The 19,390-nt window shown below is 41.1% G+C and overlaps 1 long non-coding RNA gene across 1 annotated transcript; it reads left to right on the forward strand.

Annotated features, from left to right (window-relative positions):
- Positions 1-1,727: 1,727 nt before the first annotated feature.
- Positions 1,728-8,166, forward strand: LOC308669258. The gene is made up of 3 exons (XR_014026734.1): positions 1,728-1,832; positions 7,756-7,913; positions 8,126-8,166. It is a non-coding gene; the product is annotated as an uncharacterized lncRNA (long non-coding RNA).
- Positions 8,167-19,390: the final 11,224 nt, after the last annotated feature.

Below are 19,390 nucleotides of genomic sequence, written 5' to 3' on the forward strand. Positions count from 1 at the left end.
GATTGAACAGCCATTTGTCTCAAATGGTATAGGGTTTCCTGCCTGAGCAGGGGTTGGACTAGATGACCTCCAAGGTCCCTTCCATCATCATCATTATCATCGTTGTTGTTTAAAAAATAATAAAACCTATTAAAAAAATCTTACATGCAGGCTGGGGCTGGAATACTTTCAAGAATGCCATCAACTAAGTTGTTTCTGCCTACCTGTTAAAAGGTAACACTTTAATTTGGTAAATTAAAATCTCAGTGGCTTGGTTGATTCAGGACAGTGACTTTAATCCATCAATTGCTTAACAATTCAATATTTCTCCTTCATTACCAATGAAGCTCTAAGACAGTTATCAAAACAATGCAATGTGCCTTCAAAAAAAAAACACCCTAACTTACGACCACAATTGAGTCCAAAATTTCCATTGCTAAGGTAAGGCAGTTTTTAAGTGAGCTGTGTCCCGTTTTACAATGTTTATTGCCACCGTTGTTAAGAAAATCACTGTAGTTATGAAGTGAATCATGAGGTCTGTAAGCAAATCTGGCTTTTCCCATCGTCTTTGCCTACAAAAAGCCAGACTGAGTGGACTTTGTCTTTTAAATGTAGATGGAGTGCTGAATCTTGTCCTGATGGGTTTGTACTCCTATGTTGTGCCATGCGTTTATGAAGTGGTTGCTTTGTTTCCCCAATGTACAGATCTGCACAAGGCTCACTGCATTTTACTGCATATACCACGTTGCTCAGTTTGTGTCTGGGTGTGGTCATAGGAAGAGTCATCATAAGTTGAGGACTGCCTGTAATGGATTCAAACTCTAAAAAGACAGATTCTGATCAAACAAAACTACCTTGAACAATGACGGTAAAACTCTAAAACTAACTCTATAATTCAATAAGCATCTTTAAAAAAAAGAACATTGTAGTATTTCATCGAGCATTAATGAAAGAATAACCATAAAGTCCATTTTTTTAAAGGCTTGATTAGAATTGTTCCTAAGCTCATTTCTAGCATGTTGATAAATGTGAAATCACAGGATTTCCACTCCCGAAGTATTTTGTTTACCTGAAAAAAACAATAATACCTCTGAAATACAAGACTGCATATGAATTCACTCTTGTTCAACGGTTATTCAACTGAAGTGTCGGCAATTGCTAGAAGTTTTACTGTTCTCTATTTGGATGAATTTTTCCTTGCAGCTAACTGCACATTATCCTTCCTGCCGCTAGATGGCACTGGTGTTCTGTAATAAGCCTGTCCTGAAAAGTACCGTTTGGAGGGGCATATCCTGCTGACTGCTATTTCATTCTATTTTTAAATGTTGCATTTATTTTATAATATCACAGCTTTTATTATACCTAATTATCTCTTCTAAATGGGCAGGCATCTCTGAAAGACTTTAATCAGTACAATTTGAAGTAAGAAAAAAAGTATAATATGACATATGCACGCACCATCACAACTGGCACTGTTTTCTTTTAGCACACAGCTCTGAACGTACTGTTTTGAAAAGAGCGTTATAGCTTTGTATATACATGCCTTTTGAACAATCAACAACTGCAGAAAATGGTTTGGAGAACACCACAGCCACTAAATTATAGGGGCAGAAAATGGCTTATCTCCTCAAATCTCCTTTCTGACTTTCATGTCACATCACCTCCAGGTTTCATGTAACTTTCCCCACCAGTTTTAAGCTCTCCAGTTCTGCCTGCTAACTGGGATTCTCTAACGGTCCAGGGGTATCAAACTCCCAGCCCACGGGCCGGAGGCGTCGTGCCGAAACTGCGCTCACCCCAGCTCCAGCAATGGGGGGAAAGTCGTGATATGTCGCGACCCGTCACGTGACATGGTGAGTTTGACGCCCCTGCTCTAATTCTCCTGAATCAAAGTAATTCCTTTCATTCATCTTGTGCTATTGTGCAATAATACTCATAGAGTAGGAACTACATCTGGGGAAAGGAAGTAGGATGTTTACCTGCGTTATTTCCAGTGACTTCTATTGTGCTCATCAATCACAAATACAATTAAAATTTAAGAGCCTTGTTCTCCTGTTATGCCAACCCACCCTCCCTTCCAAAGATAATCAATTAGCCAGGCACATTAAAAGACAATCCTTGAGACTTGGCACAACAGTAGTGACTGTGAGAGCAATCTACTTAACTATGAGCCAGCAGCGTGCTGCAGCTGCTAAAAAAATCAATGCAGTCCTTGGCTACATCAACAGAGGGATAGTATCAAGATTATGTTAAGTGACAGTAGTGCTTTATACTGCATTGGTAAGACCACACTTGGAATACTGAATCCAGTTCGGGTCACCATGATACAAAAAAAAAAAGATGCTGAGACCCTAGAAAGTGTGAAGAGAAGACCAACAAAGATGATAACGGGTCTGAAAGTTAAACCATAGAATGAATGGATGTGGGAAGAGGCAGACTAGAGGTGACATGATAACAGTCTTCCAGTACTTGAGGATCATCATTGGGAAGAAGGGGTCAATCTATTCTGCAAAGTACCTGAGGGCAAGACAAGAAGCAAGGGATGGAAGATCATTAAACAGAGATCCATCTTAGAATGAAGCAGAAGTTCCTGGCAATGAGGACAATTCATCACTGGAATGGCTTGCCTTCAGAAGTTGTGGATGCTCCATCACTTGTGGTTTTCAAGAAGAGATGGGATAACCATTTGTCTGGAATTATTTTATTTTATTTTATCTTTTTATATTTCCTATTTCTAAACCACCCATCTCCCTCGAAGTGCTGTAGGGCCTCCTACTCAAGCAGGAGGTTGGACTAGAAAATCTCCAATGCTTGTGAGGTAGGATGAAGAGAATCTGGGCTTCTTCCTGATATTTTAACTTTTCCTGGACCTAGCACATGCTTCTTTTTATGTAACTATAGTCTTTGACCCCTTTCTCCCAGTTCACCCAACTCAAACAATGGACTTCTGACCATCGTAAAACAAAAATCCATTATTTATTCATTTATCCATGGATAACAATCATGTGTCAATGGATAATAATTACCATTATTTATCCATTTGTTAATGTCAGCCCCATCAGGTGATGGAATTCTGGGCACTGAAGTTCACACATATAAAAGTTGCCACATTTGGAAAACATCTACAGTTTTGTAGTCAGCCCTGGCTGTCCTTTGGAAAGACAGATATTGAAGCTGATGCTCAAATACTTTGGACACCAAATGAGAAGAGAGGAGTCACTGGAAAAAGGCCTGTTGTAGGGAAAGATGGAAGGCAAAAGGAGAGGGGGGACAGCAAAGGATGAGATGGTTAGATAGTGTCATTGATGCAATGAACATGGATTTGGGCAAACTCCGGGAGACAGTGGAACACAGGATCGCGAAGAATCAAACATGACTTAGCAATTGAGCAACAAGCCCAATCTTGAGGTTACCAGCCCATGAATCACTATCGTCAAGTTACTGCTGTTCAGGTTGGTGAACCATCTGAAGCTGGACTAAATTCTTTCTTCTGGAAGCCACGTTTGTTTCACTGATAGAACGGAAGAGAGTTAGGAGCTTTCTAGAATACAGTTGCTTGTGCTGAAGGAACCCAAAACCAAAGAGTTTGCTAATTCCTACACAAGAGAACCGCCTATCTATCATATTCCTGGTCCAGGTAAGAAGTGAATGTAATTGTGACTCATTGGCTATATTCACACTGCATATTTAATAGTTATTGAAAGGTTTACTGGCTACTTGTCCAAATACATAAATGCATTTAGTCAGGAAAAGTCAGACATGACTTAGTGACTGAACAACAGCACAATTGCTGTGGATTTATACTGCACCTTTAGTACTGGGCCTCAAGGTGGCATACATAGCCTTACTTCTTTCTTTGTTTCCACAACAACAAGCCTGTGAGGTTAGGCTAAGGTGGCTGAGAGAGCAGGGGATAGGACCAAATGACCTGATAGGCTTTTGTGCCTAAGTCAGTGTGTTTCTAGAGCCTGTCCAAATTCCTTAACCACTAGACTATTTTGCTTCTTACATAATTGAAGATGCCCTAAAATCGAATACAAAGGATCGAGTTCAGCCTTTTTGTTTTCTCAGAAACATTTGTGTATTTCTGGCATCTCTGTCAGTGAAACAGGTAATTGTATAACCACGTATTTTGGACTGTCTATAGAAGTGTATAGAAGGTCGGCAGTTTGGCGGTTCAAATCCCGAGTGCCGCATAACAGAGTGAGCACCTGTTACTCGTCCCAGCTTCTGCCAACCTAGCAGTTCGAAAGCACGTAAAAATGCAAGTAGAAAAATAGGGACCACTACGGTGGGAAGGTAACAGCGTTCCGTGCGCCTTTGGCGTCTAGTCATGCCAGCCACATGACCACGGAGACGTCCTCGGACAAACGCTGGCTCTTCGGCTGTGAAACGGAGATGAGCACCGGCCCCTAGAGTCGGAAACGACTAGCACGCATGTGCGGGGGAACCTTTACCTTTACCTTATAGAAGTGTTCACATCAGTAAAACTACTGCCTTTCTATTATTTTAAATTTCTACTCTTTCAAAATAAAAAAAATGTTGAATAGTAAGAGAAAAGCTAATGATAGTGCTGATAAAATTAAGCATCTATTAAACATGTACGTTTCAAAAACAATTTTTAATGGAGAAGAATGGCTGTCTCACACACATGGTTATGTGCTTTGAAATTCTGCCCTCTGAGAATATAAAGGCAATCAAATTAAAACTACAGATATAAATAAGTTGTAAGGTTCTTCCATTGTTTTATGATATAAAGATTCTAAGTCTTAAAGGTAAGTGGTTTATTCATTTCTAGAATGAAGGAGAAATTTCCTGACAGAACAATTAATCAGTGAAATGACTTGTCTCCAGAAGTTGTGAATGCTCCAACACTGGAGGTTTTTAAGAAGAGATTGGACAACCATTTGTCTCAAATGGTATAGGGCTGTGGTGGCGAACCTATGGCACGCGTGCTACAAGTGGGGCGCAGAGCCCTCTCTGTGGGCACACACACCATCGCCCCAGTCCTAGCCCTTCAGCTGGGTTTTATAAAACCTTTTCGCTTTAGGCCTCTGCCGCTTTGGGCAAAAAAGTTAATCAATCAATTTCAACTTCTCGCAGGAAAAAAAAAAGATCTCGCAAAGTTGGGATTGATTGAACTTTTTAGTCCCACCCAGTCTTCCATTACTACTGCAGCCATGACCACCTAATAGGCTACACCCACCCAATGGGCCACGCCCACCCGGCACCCGATGATACATAAGTGGGTTTTGAGTTGCAATTTGGGCACTCGGTCTCTAAAAGGTTCACTATCACTGGTATAGGGTCTCCAAATTGAACAGCTGGTTAAACTAGAACAGGGCTTTTCAACTGGTGGTACGCATACCACTGGTGGTACACGAGCACTGGGCTGGTGGTATGTGGCATTGCCTTCCTCCCCCCCCCATCGCGCCCATGTACCAGCCTTGCTGTGTCGACCCGCCGGGAGCTCTCTGTGAACTGGAGCCTGTCGGTGGAGGTCGGGGCCGGCCGTACGCACCGATCAGCTGGCAACTCCATATGGCTGGCCCCGACCTCTGCCGATGGTCTCCAGTCCACAGAGAGCTCCCGGCGGGTCGATGGCTTCCCGGCAGCAGCCCCGGCCAGTGAGGAGGCTTGGAGGGAAGGAGGAAGGGACAAAGAAGGAAGAAAGAAAGGAAAGAAATGACAATGGGAGAGAGGGAGGAAGGAGGGCACCCACCCCAGTGCCACCCCCCTCCACCAGAGACCCATGGATTCCCCCCACACAGGGACCCTGCAACCTGAGTGATGAGCTGCCCCTTTTTGCTTGTCAAAAAGTTGCAAAAGGTGATCACACGACCCTGGGACACTGTGACCGTCATAAGCATGAATCAGTTGCCAAGCATCCGAATGTAAATCACATGACCCTGGGGATGCTGCAACAGTCCTAAGTGTGAAAAATGGTCATAAGTCACTTTTTCAGTGCCGTCATAACTTCAAACAGTCACTAAGCGAATTGTTGTAAATCGAGGACTACCTGTATTTTATCATTTTTTCCTCTTTTTTTCGGTCACGTTTTTGACACCTTGCTGGGCGACTGGTGGTACTCGGACATTGCCTTATCCTAAAAGTGGTACAATGGGCGAAAAGGTTGAAAATCCCTGGACTAGAAGACCTCCAAGGTTCCTTGCACCTCTGTTATTCTATGTTCTATGTCATATGTGATGACCTTCCCCTCTAGGCATGCTGTGGGAGGGCATTATCCTGATTTATCTTTGCAATTGGTCAGATACTTTTATTCATTAGTTTTATTCATTGGGAAGGCATTGCAAAGATTCATTTATCATGTTAGGGGCGTTGCAATGTTGCACAGTTTAAGAATTCATGGTGTAAAGTCTTAAGGTTAAAATGCGCTGTTTGGATTTAGCTCTGAAATTTACTAGCACTGCTTGAAGTTGCAAGCAAGTGTACTTCTTTTTTTCACCTCCTCCTCCTTAGCAATATAACCTCTGAATTTTGGAGTGCTGATAAAAGCAACTTCACAAAGAGTGAAACTTTGTAATGCAAATTAGAAGTTACTAGGTTGTAATTTACATATAATTAGACAGAGTCAAATTCGGTCCAGGAAGGTTCACAGACGATGTATCAGACACAACTAATAGGCAAACGGTAGGCACGTGCTACAAGCTATGGTGATGTCACCAGTATTATGCTATTTTCTCAAAAGATGTGAATTGAGTAATTTATGTTGTTTACATGACGCTATCCCAATGCATATGACACCAGCTGGTTCCTCTTGCTGTAGATGCCCTTATTAATAGAAGGTGCTTCATGGCTTCTGATCACTTGGGGGCCAAGCCCTCAATTTCATCATATTCCCACAGGAAATGGATGAATCCAGTAACTATGGTGAGCATGTTGTGTGAACAGAGCCTTTGAATAGTAATAACTTGTCTCTGGGAAAGTGCACACAATGCACTCCTAGATCTTCCCTCATAGCAGAAGAGCAGACTTGGACTTGATGGCAGCCATGAAAAACTTTCCAGAGAGACTGGGCTACACCACATTTGACTCCCTCTTCTTTGGGGCAACCCCTGAGATATTGGAACAATGCTATCATGGCACCCCTCGTCCTTCTCTTCATTAAACTAAAAAAAAAAGGTAAAGGTTCCCCCGCACATGCGTGCTAGTCGTTTCTGACTCTAGGGGCCGGTGCTCATCTCCGTTTCAAAGCCGAAGAGCCAGCGCTTGTCCAAGGACGTCAACCGTTCCTTATATGTCTTAGTCTCCAGCCCCCTAATCATCTTTGTTGCTCTTCTCTGCACTCTTTCTAGAGCCTCGACATCTTTTTTACATCGTGGTGACTAAAACTAGATGCAGTAGTCCAAGTGTGGTTTTACCAAAGCATTATAAAGTGGTATTAACACTTCATGTAATCTAGATTGTGTTAAAGGGAAAAAAATCTTTTTACAAGAGATACATACTGTATATAAGCTGTTTTCCACAGCAACCTAGAGAGGCCATGAAAAAAGAATAGGTAACATGCCTCACTGCTTCTAAATTAGACCACAAATTTTCTGGCTGATGGAAGCATCTTAGCATTCACCCTGAAGTCAAAGATCTGAGCAAATTATGTTTTAATATTTCAGGTTCATTTGCCCCTGCTGAAATTTCACAGCAGGGAAGCGGGAGCGAAATATGTATTCAAGGACGTGGCAGGGACTGGTGGTTTACTGGGGATTCAGATCCAATGCTGAGTTAATCCTTGACACAGTTTTATGTTATCAATTTTAGTGCCCCGGTTTCAAGGAGCTGCAGACAAAGGGCACCGCTTGATGCCTTTTCTCATTTTAGCTTGAAAACAATCCGATGAGGCATGTTAATAAGATGCAAGTGGCGTCTTGCTCCGTCTATCCAGGAAAGATCAGAACTGCACTGAGACGAAAACTCTGGTGTGTATTGTTCAATTCCATGGGAAAGCACAGTAGTATCATTACTCGCAGCTAAGTGTCCAAACATTGGGAGGGAATGTCTCAAAAAATTGTAAATATTAGGGCTGGGTTGGATATTGTTTGAAAAAGGGGGCTCAGGATACAGGAAACTGGCACCTGAATGCAACTCCTTGAAGCAACATGGGGTGTTTTTTATTTTTTATTTTTTTTAGATAATGCAGTCGCCCTCTCAGTTCATTATGGGAAACGATGCAGCCATTTTAAAGAGTGGCAGTCAGGGACTTGTTGTGTGTCTCTGCTGGTCTTGAACGGCTTTTTTTCGCAAAAGAAACAAATACATGGCACACCCCTAATAAATTTAGTTTCAGCTGTTTCTCTGCCGCAATCTCTTTCCTTTGCAGCAGGCTCATTGTGATGCATTTCTCTGACCCCAGGGACTAAAGAAGGATCTTTTCAAAATATTATAGATCGAAAACAGATCTGCATTTTGACCTCTGAATTTTTGTGACATCGAATAAACAATCTCATACTCCTCATTAATCAGTTAGAAAGAAAATCAAAGGCACTAAGGAGGCCTTGCCTATACATGCTTACTGGTAAATAAGAGTCAAAAAAGTACTGTGTTTCCCCCAAAATAAGACCCGGTGTTATATCTTTTTTGGCACCAAAAGGTGCATCTGGGCTTATTTTCAGGGAAACATATATCAGGGTAAATCAGCCCGGCCAGGCGACCCAGCTCCCGGCAAGCTCACAAGAGGCAGTGAGCATGAGGGGGCTGATGGTGTCCAGCAGAGTGGGCGGTGCGTCGGGATCACCTGCCTCCCCCCATGCCTCTGCTTCCGCCTGCTGCTGGTGCCACTGCATGAGCCTCCTGTAAGTCTCTCTCGTGAGCCAGGCGGCTGTACAGCGCATCCAATCACCTGTCTCCCCCCCACCTCTGTCTTTGTGCTCAGACTTACCTGCACTGCATGGGCATCCCCCTACCCTCACACACTCACTGCCTCCTCTGTTAGCCACGCCCACCCCGGGCTTATTTTTGGGGCAGGGCTTATATTAGGTGCACCCTAAAAAAACAGGCTAGGGCTTATTTTCTGGGTGGCTCTTATTTTGGGGGAAACATGGTATCTATAGCCAAGATTCTAGCTATAACTTAGCCTCCTACTTGTTGTAATACATTTCCTACTCTGATGCTTTGAGAAACTTGTCTTCTGGATTATGAGCTACTACAAGGGGCTTTACACCAGACATGTCAAACACAAAGCCCGGGGGCCAGATTCGGCCCGCTAAGTGGTTTATGCGGCTCGTGAAGCCATCCTGGAAACAGTGAGGGAACAGCCCCCACTGCCTTGGCCCTGGCCCAGAGACCCTTCTTCTGCCAGAGACCCTCAGATCTGTCCCACTCCTGCCCAGGCCCCCATAGGCACCCTTGATGTGAACAATGTAGAGCTGGCCATGCCCACCTAGTAGGTCATACGCACTCTAGCCACGCCCACCCAGTAGGCCACGCCCACCCAGGTCATACCCACCCGGCCCCCTGAGGGCAACTGCAATGCTGATGCGGCCCTCAATGAAATTGAGTTTGACACCCCTGCTTTACACTGACCCACGTTGGTATGGTTATTTTTGTTTGTTTCTATCTTGTATTCATGTATGACAGAATTACTCTTAAGATCTAGCTCAGGAATGGCAATTCTTCTTCAGAAGTCCTGGTTTGGATGTTCTTCATAAACCTGAGCAAAAGGGGGACAGGCAAATAGGGATCTGTGAGAAGCCTCCATGAAGTTGGACATATGTTCAAATGAAATGACTTAGTAATTTCACATCAGTAGTGTTCTGGTGACATGGTGCAAAGAGCATCCAATAATATTTGTGTAATTAGCATGATGATGTCATGTCATATCATATCATGCTAGGACTAGGGTTGACATGATAGCAGTATTTCAATATTTAAGGGGCTACTATAAAGATGAGAGGGTCAACCTATTTTTCAAAGCACCAGAAGGCAAGATAAGAAACAGTGGATGTTTTTTTTTTAATCCCATTTATATCCCGCCCTTCTCCGAAGACTCAGGGCGGCAAAGTCAGCTTATTGCCCCCAACAATCTGGGTCCTCATTTTACCTACCTCGGAAGGATGGAAGGCTGAGTCAACCTTGAGCCTGGTGGGACTTGAACCTGCACTAATTGCAGGCAGCTGGTGTTACTTAAGGAGGCATTAGCCCACTGCTCCACCAAGGCTCTAAACTAATCAAGGCTCTAAACCAAGGCTCTAAACTAATCAAGGCTGTAAACTAATCAAGGAGAGAAATAACCTAGGACTAAGGAGAAATTTCCTAACAGTGAGAACAATTAACCAATGGAATGGCTTGCCTTCAGAAGTTGTGGGAGTCCCATCATTGGAGGCTTTTAAGACAAGACTGGACAGCCACTTGTTTAAAATGGTATAGGGTCTCCTGCTTGAGCAGGGGTAGGGTTGACTAGAAGACCTCCAAGGTTCCTCGCAACTCTGTTATAATATGTTCTATGTCATGTGTGATGACCTTCCCCTCTAGGCATGCTGCAGGAGGGCATTATCCTGATTTATCTTTGCAATTGATCAGATAGATCTGTGATCTAATCATGGTCTTTGATCCATCTAATTAGGTAGCCAGCCATGTGTCAAGGCAGCTCTTTGAAATCAAAGAACCAGAGGGTAATGGGGGGAGATCAGAAGAAACCAAGAGGGTGAGGTGGGTTAAGAATGGAAGGTCATACACATAAGAAGGATATATAACACATTGATAGAAATAGATTCAGAAACGGAACTTGTCAAAGATTGTATGATAAAATGGGCCCAAAATATTCAAGAGCCAATAACGATGGATGTTTGGGGAAAAAATTGGGTTAGAAATGTAAAATTTATTCAGGCTCAAAATTTAAGAGAGAATTTTTATAAAATGTTTTATAGGTGGCATTTAGATCCTAAAAAATTAGCATGTATGTATCCAAATTATCAGCCTAAATGCTGGAGGTGTGGTTGTGAGGATGCAACCTATTACCATATGTGGTGGACTTGTAAAAAAGTTAAAGTTTTTTGGATTAAAATTTGGTGGAACATGCAGAAGATATTTAAGAAAAAGATAAGGTTTACTCCACAGTTATTCTTACTGGGTATTATTATTGATTGTACTGTTATAGAAATTAAGTTGATGTTGAATTTAATAACGGCAGCAAGACTTTTGGTTTCGCTATATTGGAAGAAGGAGGAACTGCCTACTATAGAAGAGTGGACTTTAAAAGTTTCACACTTGGCAGAAATGGCAAAAATTTCAGCATACCTGAAAGAACAATCGCAACAGAGATTTATTTCAGAATGGAGAAGATCGATTGAATATATTCAGAATAAATATGGGACTAAAAAATTTCATTTAGCATATGAATGAATATTAGAATTATAAGATGTATTATTATTATTTACCGATGTATAAGGGGAGTTAAAGTGCGATAGGATTTAATGTGTATTCACAGTTGGTTAGCATATTTTAGTTTAAGCTTGTTGGAGGCAATACCCTGCTTTCAGCTCTAGGAAGTTGGGGGGGAGGGGGGAGGGGGGAAGTGGGGGGGGGAGGGGGAGGGATGGAGTATACTTAAAATGTACTGTAAAACTTTTCAATTTTAAAAAAAGAATGGAAGGTCATGGGAATTTCTGATTCTAGTTTCCAGCTAAGCATGACTGGGGAATTTTCACATATGCTGCTGAACTGCAGTCTCCAGAAGCATGAAGAAAGCCACATATACCTTTTCCTTGAGTGACAGGTTCTTATCTCAGATAATAAAAGTGAGACAGATTGACTGACAGTCAAGATTAAAACCGCAATCCTTTAGGTCTCTACAGAGAAATAGTTCCACTATATTTATTAACACAAATCATCGGGAGCAACAGCAGTGATCTAGACATACTTCTGTAGCTTACTTGAGGGTTAATCTTTACCCTGAGAAGGTAGGACTGTGCATTTTACCAGTTCATTTTTCAGGCAGGTGATCACTACATATAGGGGGAAAAAAGATGTTTTCACAGATCAAAATGTTCTCTGGATATACGGAGTTTAATTCAGCAAGCCAAACACGTTTCTCTTTTAACTTATAAGGCTCTAAATGGAAGCTGTTTTTGGAGTGTTAATATTAATAAGGTTAATATTCAAAGTAATGACCTGCTGTAAAGGTTCAGTTTAAAATTCATTAGGCATAAAGCATTTTAAAAGTTCTGGATAGTTTTTGAGTCAATCAAGTGTTTCATAAGCCTAAAAGAAAACAACACATCTTGTCATATATTGCCTGCCATGTCACTAGATATTTCTCCGGCTTCTTCTGTCTTGTCAACACGATTGCTGGCAGTTCAGATAAATGAGAAAGTGATGGTGTCTGATTCTGTAACAGCCCAAGGACTTTAATTCTATACTTGGGGTCAGTCCAAAATCCTTGTCCTTGTTTTTTGATCAAAAGAGATAGATATCACAGATGGTGCAGATGAGAGACCGTTCCTAAATCACACCTTTCCTTCTTTTATTTAATATATTGCCATTACGGGCAGGTTGTTATGATTTAATTGAAAGAAAAGCCTTACCTAATTCCCAAGAGCTTTGATTATTATTATTTTCTTCAAAGGGAGAGGTGGGTAGACCTAGAATAAAGAGTAGAGAATAGGGTAGTAGGATAAAAGTGGAGATTCAGGCAGTTAAAACTTGAAAATAGATAAAGTTTGAATGCTGAAGTGTCCTTCTGTTTAAGCATGACTCCTTGTGATTTAGGTCTATTTATTTAAGCAGAAGTCTTGATATGTAATGGACGTGGTTCACACCCTTTCCAAAGATCTGGCTATCCTTGCTTGTCCCCTAAAGCAAAGCTACATTAGGGATGGTGTGAACTTGAATGGGTGAACCCTACCAGACTGGGTTTGCAAAAATTTGGATTATTGTGACCAGTGCTTTTTTTGTAAAAGAAAAAGGTGCCGGAACTCACACATGTCATACAACCCGCCTTGCCTACCCTACAAGGTTCCATCCAAAAAAGGTGCCGGAACTCCGTTCTGAGCGTTCTATGACAAAAAAAGCCCTGATTGTGACGTGGCAGGAACACGTTAGACTGTTCTGAATCTTTGAGATTTTTGCATGCCAGATTGATTAGGTCTACAGTAAAATAGTTTGGGGTAATTAAAATTATTCAGAAGAAAAACTCTCTTTGGGAGGGTACACTCTGTTTTCACTTTAGTGAGTTTGCTGTTACAAATGGTGGGAGTAGTATTCTAATGGCTGACCAGCTAATGGCAGCACCCAATACAAAGAGAATAAAAAATGTATATTTATCATGATTTTTTTCCTCCTCTTCTACTTTTAGTCTACATTCACATGAAATAGACTTTGAAGTGAAGATATTTATGGATTTGCAAGGGAAGTATAAAAAATATTCTCAGTAAAAGGCAGTTTAATGGTGACATTTCATTGTAATTAGTAGCTTTGAGGAGTTGGTGAAAAGTGAAAGGTTCAGGGATTTTTTTTAATTACAATGATACATGTTGAGAACTGATATACTGCAGTCTCTCTCTTCCCCCCCCCCTCCACCCCGATGTGTGTGTATCCATTAATTTTATTCCCATGTTTACTAATTAGCAAAAGTTGCAAAAAGGATGCATTAAAGATGCATACGTGGTACTGTTGTAAGTACAAAACTTTTCAGGAATACTGAAATATTCTTTTTCCCCCCTTTCATATTATGTCAATCTGGCCAATCCAGGGGGATTCAGTAATTTTTCAAGAAGTAAATTTTCCAAAAGCAGAAATGGTTTACCACGATCAAGATGAGATTCTTCTTCTAAAGGGCTTGGAAGATGATCCTATTTTTCTATACTTTTGTTAATCAATTGTTTGTTGTATGTCTTAGTTATGTTGGTGGGAATGGTAGGGAGCAGCAGTCTAAAAAGCAACTGAGGACCCAGGTTGGCCATTCTTCATGTATAACAATGTATATTCAGACATGTTTTTCTACTAGACTTCAGTTATGGCAAATCAGTGCCAAGAGAGACATCCAGCCATATATAGACCCACGTGTTATTGGGTGATGTCCCACTTCATTGCAACATTTCATATTTAAAATGAGATTAAAACCAATGGAATTCTTGAAATCAACTGTTGAATAGAGTTGCGATTTCTTTTTACTTAACCTCTAGGAGATTACCAACATTGGTCAGATCGGGTTTGTAAATCCTGGAAATCCTGAACAGGAAAGAGGGGCAGAAGAAAAGTGGTCCAGCTCGCATACTGTATAAGATTCAGATTTAAGATACTACCATAGTCTATCTGCAACCCCATAGTTAAAATAAATCATCCATAGATTATGAGTTGGTTCCTTTTCCAAAGCAACTGAAGGCAGGGCTAGAAATAAAGGATGGATACTAATCAAGGAGAGAAGCAACCTAGAACTAAGGAGAAATTTCCTGACAGTCAGAACAATTAATCAGTGGAACAGCCTGCCTCCAGAAGTTGGGAATGCTCCAACACTGGAAGCTCTTAAGAAGAGATTGGACAACCATTTTTCTGAAATGGTATAGAAGACCTCCAAGGTCCCTTCCAACTCTGTTATTCTATTATTCTGTTAAGACATGGACCTACTCATCTCAGTTCTCTATTTGACACTATTGAGATTGGCTATTTATACTGACAACTGTAATGAGACACATTCCAGGATTCAATCAGACAGTGAACATGCAGAAAATATGGTGCAGTTGATATGGATTCTTGCCAACAGTGCTGGCTTGTAATGCAGGGGTCATAGAACATAGAGCATAGAATAATAGAATTGGAAGGGACCTTGGAGGTGATTTAGTCCAACTCTCTGCTTGAACAGGAGTCCCTATGTCATTTCAGATAAATGATTGCCCAGTCTCTTTTTGAAAGCCTCCAGTGATGGAGCACCCACAACTTCTGAAGGAAAGTTGTTCCATTGGTTGATTGTTCTCAGTTAGGAAATTTCTCCTTACTTCTAGGTTGTTTCTCTCCTTGGTCAGTTTCTATTGATTGTTTCCTGTCTTGCCTTTTGGTGCTTTGGAAAACAATTTGATCTCCTCATCTTTGTAGGAGCCCCTCAAATATTGGAACTCTGCTATCATGTCTCCTCTAGTCCTTCTTTTCATTAGACTAGACATACCCAATTCCTGTAACCATTCTTTATATGTTTCAGCCTCCAGCTCCCTAATCAATTTTGTTGCTCTTCTCTACACTCTTTCCAGAGTCTCAACATCTTTTTTTATATTGTGGTGACCAGAACTGGATGCAGTATTCCAAGTGGTCTTACTAAGGCTTTGAACTTTACACCATCTTGATTCTATCCCTCTGTTAATGCAGCCTAGAATTGCATTGGCTTTTTTGGCTGCTCCTGCACGCTGTTGGGTCATATTTAAGTGATTGTCCACCAGGATTCCAACATCCCTTTCACAATTACTGGCATTAAGCCACGTTTCACCTAGCCTGTATATAGGTATACAGTTGGTTTTTCTTGGTTAAGTGTAGAAGCATATCATAGCTATGTGTAAGCATAGCTGGCTAGGGAATTCTGGGAGTTGATGTCTACAAGTCTTAAAGTTGCCAAGGTTGAAGCCCCCTGCTAAAAAGCCAGCAGCTGAGCTGTCATGAAAAGTTGACTACACAGAGAAAGGAAGAAGCAAATAGGTAACTTCATGGTCCTACCACTGCTGGGGATCCCAAATGATATCAGACAACCCCAAAGCAAGGTGAACAGTGAAGTTCAAAGAAAAATCCAGATGTTTCCTCTTTTGATCCACTCAGACCTTTTTCAATCCCAATAGTCAGCAAATGGCATCTTTGGGAAAGTTCCACTACTAACCTATATCTGAACCTTAGGAATATTTTTTTTGTATCAAGGCAAGTAAGAACAGAGACAGGTTGCAACTGGTTTTTTTTTTTTTGGGGGGGGGGGAGAGAGAGATGTTTCCAATGCATATAAGCAAGCAAGCCAAGCAAGCAAAATTATTTGGCCATACAGCCTTTCTGACAACTCTACCATCTTGCCCCTCCTTGAGATGACAATATTCCTTTTCCACTTCATTAGTTCAGGGTCTTCTCCCTTCAGATGACTTGACCACATTTTGCTTTGTCACTGAGCAATCTGCAGCATAAAAATCTTCTCAAAGGTGGCACTCAAGTTTTGATGTTTGTCCCAGGAGGGCGACCGGGTTTCATCATCTGTGAAGTCATAACATGTTACTTAGGCATTGGCTTTAGCCAGATGATCCTGCTTGTCCCTTTTGTTGGGCTTTGTTGCTTTAGGACAGTATTTCTCGATTTTGGCAACTTTAAGCTTTGTGGACTTCAACTCCCAGAATTCCCTAGCCAGCAGGAATTCTGGGAGTTGAAGTCTATAGGTCTTCTAATTACTGTGATTAGAAACACCACTTTACATAGTGCTCTTTTCAATCTCATTTATATTACAGATAGCTCTCAACTTACAAGCACAACCGACCCTAAAATTTATGTTGTTAGATGAGACTGTTGTTAAGTGAGTTTTGTCCCATTTTACAACCTTCTTTGTCACAGTTGTTAAGTGAATCCCTGCAGTTGTTAAGTTAGTTACACAGTTGTTAAGTTAGTCTGACTTCTCTATTGACTTTGCTTGTCAGAAGGTCACAAAAGGGGAATCACATGACACCCCCCCAGGACACTGCAGCTGTCATAAATATGAGCCAGTTGCCAAGCATCCACATTTTGATCATGTGATGATCAAAACGGTCATAAGTATGAAAAAGGTTATTAGTCACCTTTTCCAGTGTTGTACGTAACTTTGAACAGTCACTAAACAAACTGTTATATGTTGAGGACTACCTGTATATTGGTATTATTTGGCTATAGCAATAGCACCTAGACATATATACCACTTCACAGTGCTTTACAGCCCTTTCCAGTGGTGGGATTCAAATATGTGAACAACCGGTTCTCTGTGTGGATGCCGCTTCTGGAAGTCCATTCTGGGCCTGGGCAACAAAAAATTAGCTACCGGTTCTGCTGAAGTGGTGCGAACTGGCTGAATCCAACCACTGGCCCTTTCTAAGTGGTTTACAGAGTCAGCATATTGCCCCCAACAATCTGGGTCCTCATTTCACCGACCTTAGAAGGATGGAAGGCTGAGTCAACCTTGAGCTGCTGAGGATCAAACTCTTGGAAGTGGTCAGAGTCAGCCTGCAGTATTGCATTCTAATCACTGCACCACTAGGACTATTTTATTTAATTATTTATATTTCACATTTCTAAATCACCCATCTCTCTCTATATATAATACAATTATGCATTTCCCACTCCACATTTTAATTAGCATTAAGTTCCTGTCAAGATTCCATCTGTGGGTAAAAATTGCCTGCCCATTTCTTTTCAAAAAGAGCAAGTAAGATTATCTATTTATTTGTCCATCCATCTATTAGCATCACATTGACAAATGGCTAACAGAAGCCATTTACTCCAGGATTCTGCTTTCCATGGGCTTAATTAATTCCTTGGTGGTTCTGACTCTCACAGGCTGTGAAGCAAGTTCTCACAACCACACATATGCTTTATTTGGCTTTGCTTTTGTTAAGAGCTTTAGTCCGCAGAAGGCTTTGCTAGTTTACTCTATTACGAGTGGACTTTTCATTAGTTCTTCATTACTTTGAGGAGCATTGTTCAATTCCTGTGGGAAAATCCAAAGAGGCTGATGGAGGGTTTAACCTCTGGCTATGAATTGTTAGGAGTGAAAAGGTATTTGTTCCCCATTTGTCTTTTGCCTTTAGCACAAGTGTACATTGTTAAAGCAATGGTACAAACAGTGGCTTAGGACTACGGGAATCATGTTTTTTCTTTAGAAAAAAAAAATCTAAAGCCACCTTATATATCATACATGCCAAGACTAATGTTTCTTCATTTATCACATTTATTTTTAACTATTTATAAAGTGAAACCTTTATAGATTGTGCAGTTGTGCTTTATTCCCTGTCATTACCAATTTCAGTGAGAAAAGGTCTTCTCACCGTCAAGACATGTGGTGCTGTTTGCCCTTATAGGATCTGTGTGCCTGCACTACATTTCATTTGGTTACGAATTCCACCCACTGACGGGGTCAAAACAAAACATTGAACCCTAAATGTAATGGGATGGATTTGCACAACCTATTAAACCACATTTATTTACACACATGAAATTTATCCAACTTTAAATTTAGAAAGCTTATCAGTTTGTCCAGAAGTGGCTGCTAGGTTTAAAATATCTAAATTAAAGCATTGCTAACAGATGGCTGGTTATTATCCATTTGAACCCATCACCTCTTGACTAATTCAGAGCCTTGGTGGAGCAGTGGGCTAATGCCTCCTTAAGTAACACCAGCTGCCTGCCATTAGTGCAGGTTCGCATCCCACCAGGCTCAAGGTTGACTCAGCCTTCCATCCTTCCGAGGTAGGTAAAATGAGGACCCAGATTGTTGGGGGCAATAAGCTGACTTTGTAATAATGCCGCTTGGGGTGTGTGTGTGAAAGCCCTAACAAGCAGGCATATACATAGAATGAAGGCTATTGCTAAGCTTGTAAGCCGCCCTGAGTCTTCGGAGAAGGGCGGGATATAAATGGAATTAAAATAAATAAATAAATAAATAAGTAATTCTACTGTTGAAACAATTTCACTTTCAGGATTTTGGAAGGTGATCTGAAGAGGGAAATTGTAATGTATTGGGATTTTATTTGAACTGTTTCACATGTCTGTTTGAATGCTGCTTAAGATTGCTCAATTGGTGTGTCTGTGTAACGGTCACTGACTAGCCAGACTTGCTGTCTCCAAGAAGATCATTGGATGATTTGGGGAGGGAATGGGTTCCTTTAAACCTAGTGGCCACCACCTAGTGGCCAACCATATAAGTAGCTGCACAGAAGCCTCTGTTTCAGTTCTGTTCCTGTTTGCCTCAATAAAGCAATGTTCCTGTTTGCAACTTCTCGTCTCGCTTTTTGCCTCTAAAGAACCGGCTACACAACAGAAATAATATTCAGTTTGAATCTGCCTTCCTGTATCTTACATCCATCATTTCAGGTCCTCCGTTCTGGAATGATAAGGAACTGATCTTAAATTTCTATTGTGCCACTTCCTTTCAACTACTGTTATCCTTTTCAGTCTCCTCCATAGAAGAGTTTCTGATACCTTGAACCTTCATTGGACCTTTTCTGGGTTTTCTGGATCCTTTTTAATATATGATACCCAAATCTAAACACTATACTTGGGTGGACTTAACCAATCAAACATGTTTCTTGTTTCTTTGACCTAAAACTTTAAGTTAGGGGGATTATAATACTCATAAACTATTAAAACTTAGAGGATTATGGGATTGGAGGCTAAAATGCATGAAGAATGTTTACAGGAATTGGGTATGTCTAGTCTAATGAAAGAGAAGAATTAGGGGAGACATGATAGCACTGTTCCA

Source organism: Vipera berus (assembly GCF_964194415.1).
Source record: "Vipera berus genome assembly, chromosome: 5".
Lineage (NCBI taxonomy): Eukaryota > Metazoa > Chordata > Lepidosauria > Squamata > Viperidae > Vipera > Vipera berus.